Below are 5783 nucleotides of genomic sequence, written 5' to 3' on the forward strand. Positions count from 1 at the left end.
GGCGCGTGCGCAGAGCGGCGGGGCCGCAGCGCGCGCGGGGGATGGCGCATGCGCACGGCCGCCGGGGGGGGCTTCTGAGGAGGCTGAGGCGGAGGGGCCGTGGGGGCGGCGGTCGGCGCCGGTGCGGGGCCGTGAGGGTGCCGCTGAGGGGTTAGCGGGCCCTGGCTGGCCCTACAATGGCTCCAGTCCCGCTCTCTGCCCCACTTTTTAGTCATAGCCCACGGCAGGGACGCCGTGAGGTAACGCTCCGTCCCCAGCGTCCCCGCTCGGGTCTGTGCCTGCTCACAGGACCTGGGGAAGATGGGCCGGAAGCATCAGGTGGGCGCCTCCAGCCGCTCACGTCGGACAAACTCACAACTTTGGTAGCCAATCGTGCAACGTGCTTGCAGAAAGTGGGGCTTGGCTTTGAGCTGGTGTGAGGTGAAAAAAATGTCGCCAGTAGTTAAAAGATCTGAGCTCTAAGTGCGTACTGCAGCATAACACACTGTATACAGGTACACCTCACACAACCGCACAGAGAACCATAATTTGGGGTAATGATAACTTATGTGGAAAAAAACCTTGTGGGTGGTTGTATCAGCAAAACTGCCTCTCCGATATGATTTGTTGTGCTTTCAGAGTAGTGGTCTTAAAACACCGATATTGTGCTGAGTGTTAGTGGAAAAGTTGCAGCTGCTCCAAGAATATCCTTGTGTAAGAATAAATCAATCTGATAACACACTTTCGCTGTCGCTAAAATATTTAGAGTTTTCCAGTTTTGGTTTTTAAAGAGCTAATAGTTGTCATAATAATTAAATAGAAAAATATGAGGCAAGAATCAGATTGCAGGAGATTACCTATTTTCCCAAATGTAATAAGTAACAAAAATGGTACTTTTTTTCCCCATGAATCGATCCTCATATTGAATGTGTTGACCCAATGAGCATCACACTTGGTGAGAGACCCAAATACTGAGACACATTTAAATATTCACGGTACTGCCATTTTACTTCATTATACACAGAAGATTTACGCTGCTATCACTACAGAAACTATTCTGCCATCTTGTTATTTTGTTCTCACTATTTTGCACTTTATTAATAAGGAGTTGTCTCTTCATTGAGCTCCAGAAAACAGAGACACTGCAGATCTTGAGGAAAAGCTTTCTTCTCTCCTTGGTGTTCTTTGTTTTTTACTTTTCAGTGAATGTTTATTGAAAATCAGCTATTGGGGGAAGAAAAAAAAAAGATAATTGTTTTGTTTTTTGGCTGAAAAGACGTTTTTTCAGTGAGTACTTCCTTCCCAGGCCAATTGTTTTTGTTTCCCTCTGGCGTTATTTTTTGTCTTTCTTTGAGTGAAGGAGTTTTAGAGGGCAAAAATTAAAAATACATACAATAAAGATAACTGTGATCGTGGTTTGATTTGGCTCCTGTTGAAATATATGCAATGCAGCATGTTGCTGTATAGCTCCAGCACCTGCAGAGCTAGGTAGAAAAGCTTTCTGTGGAGGACCCTACCGAATTTGTGCTCCAGTAAAAGGCTGAGAACCAAAGGTGTGGAGTGCCTGAGGGAGGAAAAGGCTCTATTTTGTGGGCATTCTCAGATAAAGATGTTTAGTCAAATGTTATTTCTGATTTTCCAAGCACTAGTCTATTTTCTTCTCTTTCTGAAGGGACTTAAAATTAACATCGCCAGTTGCTTTATTCTCTTATAGCACAGCATTTAAGAGCACTCTAGGGATGCTGTACCTCACATGAATACTGAATTCTGACATACTTAGTTTCACTGAGAGGCTCAGCAAGGCAAATGAATTAATGAGTTTTAGAAACCGCGTATCCAGCTGACTTAATGTTTTATCATCATGATTTTTTACAGCCAGAGATTCCATGAATAACGGTCACGTGTAGCAGTATTGCAGTTGTGTTTTTAATTACTAATGCCAGGTTATCGCCAGCCAATCGATTGCAGTGGCCAAATGACAGCATAAGGAAATTCTAACTTTATGTTAAAATATTTTGACCATGCTGGCAAGGAGCCCAGCAGGCATTAACCACTACAGGAGCTTATAGAACTTCTTACTGCCTTGTGTTTGGCAAGCTCATCACCCACAAACTCAATTATTTACTTTCTTCCATTTGAAGAGAACAAGAAATGTCATAATCAAGAATCTAAAAAGACCGAAATTACAAAACAGAGCTTGTCATTTGTTCACAGATACAGCATTAATCCAGTTGCTTTATAGACCTCAGACTTATATAGAAACCATTCATCTTTCATCAAAGACATGATCAGTTTTTTCTATTTTCTATAGCCCAGCTGTAGTGGAGTACATTTTACAGTGACTTCAGTGTGTGCAGCTAATTTTTTTAGTTAAAATGATGGGAAATAAAACCTCATTTATTTCCCACAGAGCAGCGATTAAAACAAAACCCAAACATTGTATGAGCTCTGTAAGAATATACTGGAGGGAGCTATTTTAGAAAAGTCGTTTTAGAAACGTGTTGAGTCCTCTAAAAAAATGTGTTGAGCTGCTGTATTTCTGCTCCGTGATTTAAGTATAGTCCAAACAAGTGCAGTAAGTCAAATCTTACCTCTTTCTGCATCTGGCTTTATGTACAAGGTGTAATGAAAATGAAACAAGGTGAGACCCGTATCATCTCTTCAATGCTCACGGCTTCCAAGAGTTCAACCAAAACCCCAGCCACTTTTCCAAATAACCCTCATATTCTCTGTACTTGGACAGTGGTTTAAACCTTATTACAAAGGCAGTGTGTTTACAGGACAAGATTTCAAGACAAACACTGCCAGCTTTGCTTTAGCAGATCCACAAAAAATGACTGCAAGGATTCAGGAGAGAAATCAAAATAAAGCATAAAGATAATGAATGGAAGATGTCCTGGTAAAAGAGAATACTGAATTGCTTAGCCATCCTGCAGACACCACCATTTCTAGTTTACCAGGAATAAAAATAAAAAATAAAAAAAAGAAAGGAAAAGTTCTTCAATTAAAGGCTATTAAAATATAATTTAGAAATGATGAGTAATGTTGACCATACACCCTAGTTGGTAGCCAAATATGGACTTCAAAGACCTGTGCTAAAGGAACTGGTGTCTAACGAGCTTTGAGATCTACCCCAAAACACCACAGACAAGTCTCCTCTATGCTTTTACTATAAAACAGCAGCTCAATTTTAAACTCTGGAGTAAGTCTCCCCCGATATATCTTAGATACTTCATTGCATTTGTGTTTGTTTTTTTTTTTTTTGCTTGTTTGTTTTTCAAGGTTGTTAATCTTATATTCTCTCATTCTCTAAGCAGCCACAAAGGTTCCAGGCTTTAAACTTAAAATGAAACAAAATAAGCCCCCATAAATGCCCTTCAAAAGAACAAATGTTGCCAATAGTGACTGAAGCCTTAACCATATTACCACTCATTATTTTAGTGTAAAGATAGGTATAAGGTAGTGTGTCCACAATCCTGAACTAGCTCTTTCATCTTCCAGGATTACAAAATATGGGGGTTCCTTACTCAATTTATATTAATTGAGTTAAAAGCACACAGCTTCACACAACACTCCCGTACAGCAGCATGTTGGCTCTAAGAGGTATTAGAGGTCTGCGCACTACGGTGTGTATCCATAAGGATGCTATTTTTGTGGTCAGTCACCTCCATATATGTATTTTCTCTGTGCCACGTTTGTTCTGCTCTCCGGTGATTCTAGGACAAAACAGTGGCAAGTGCTCTCTTCAGACATAAACAGGGGCTTTCTACTGACCTAAGTCCAGGTCTGTCTTTGTGGGGATCAATAAAACATTACGTATCTTGACGTTTCACATAGTATTGTACCCGTGTTTGGAATCTCATGCTGCAAGTCACTGCCAAACATCTCTTCAAGAAGAATGTCCCTTCATCTCCCTGCTTCTCTCTGTCTTGTCCATACAGACAGCAAAGGCTTAAGAGCCGGAGCGGTTTCTTTCTCTGTGTTTGTACAGTGCCTATTATAATAGCATCCCGATATTTTCTAGGGCCTCTAGCTGCTACGTTATACAAGTATTTAAGAGAAAATATTTTTACATACTAACTACCAGATTTCTTACCTGTGTTACGGTGCCTTGTGGATTTTACAAACAACGAAGTTGTTCCTGCTCCCGCAGAATCCACAAACTGATTCTTAAAAGGAGATGAGCATTACCAATCAGTTATGTTACAACTAAAAAGATAAAATGCCATCAAGTAGTAAAGGTTTTACATCATTTATGAAGTGTGAAATAATAAATCAAACAATAAACCATTGTTCAGATTCTTCTTTTTGAGGAGAGGACTGCATTAAACATAAACATCCTGCATGTGGCTTAGCAAGGTGGACTTCAGTTCTAATATCTAGAACACTGGATTTTGTATGATTTTATTTCCAAAAGTAATAGAACAGTTTCAAACAAAATACATCTGAAGAGGATTAATACAAATCATACTTGTTTTGATTTATGGTGTAGTTAATGCAGACTGCAGTCTTGTTTTAAATACACAACAGATGTTTGTGGTTACAATCAGTAACTGGAACATACAAGCTGTTGAGGCTAGAGGTAAGATAAATTTAATGATCAGTGAAAGACATTAGAACCACTTATGTTCTAGTATTTTAACTAGATTTTTTTTTTAATGCGAAAAACACGCTAACATTGAAATAGCTAATGATACTCTAATTTAAATAACCATCTTTAAGTTTATGAATTAAACCGGCAAAGTTCACTGGATGAATCTTGGAGCTATTGTCAGAGCTATTGTTTCAAGCCATCTGTGGCTGACGGAAAATATCTTCTCCTTATTTTGTATTCAATATATTGTTAAAACCATCATCACTTCCTAAAAATAAATAAACAAATCTTAGATTGTAGACTTCAGTTTCCCATCTAGAGAGGGATTTCGCAGATATGGCTTTAACATGCTCTAGTGTTTTTTGAAATGCTAGAACTATCTAGAATATTTCTCTACAGCTGGACAATAAAGATAACAGGCCACACATTCCAAAACTTTCTGGACAAACACAGTTCACCTCTTGGTGTCAGAGATCTGGTGACTCCAAGCGTTTAGTAACGCAGGTACCATTCAGGACAGGTCAGGCAGAAGCATCATCAACTGTGATCCTAGTGAAAGAACATTCAGGCAGCAGCCTCCCCTCTGCTCCCCTGTCGTCTGCCAAGTGATTGCAGAGAGACAGCCTGTATATCGTTTCAGGAGGAAAAAAAAAAAAAAAGTTGAGAAAAAACAATGTTAACAAAGTCAGATATCCATCCCTGCCAGGGATCCTAGGGATGGACTCCTTAAGGAACTTGCTAGCTGCCACAATTCCAAGAAGGAATCAAACAGTAAATAGCGTGACCGTATGGAGAGATGGCTCTTGGTGGAGTCTATAGCAGTGGGACACCCAGCGTTACCTTGGCTCAGAGGGGGGGAGTTAGAGACAGTTGCAGTCTGTTAGCTTCTGGTTGAAAGGAATGTTCTTTTGGTTAGCATAGGCTTGTCACCTAGACCTCTCAGATTTTAAGTATTGATAATTTTGTCTCCACATCAGGAATCGCTGTTCATCTGGTAACTAGAAGCACTGGCTTGTGAGTACCAGCAACAGCTTTCAAGATCGTCTTCTGGGAATAGCGGCACTAGGCAAGTAAAACTGCAAAATTTATGTGAAATATGGGTGTTAGAATGACATTCAGAGTTATGACAGTCAGAGAACAGTCCACAGTTTCCGTCAAGCTCGGTCAAAAGAGGTAGATATACTGTGTGTAAGGTCTGGCAGATGAGTCT

This window comes from Cygnus olor, chromosome 13 (genome assembly GCF_009769625.2).
Source record: "Cygnus olor isolate bCygOlo1 chromosome 13, bCygOlo1.pri.v2, whole genome shotgun sequence".
Lineage (NCBI taxonomy): Eukaryota > Metazoa > Chordata > Aves > Anseriformes > Anatidae > Cygnus > Cygnus olor.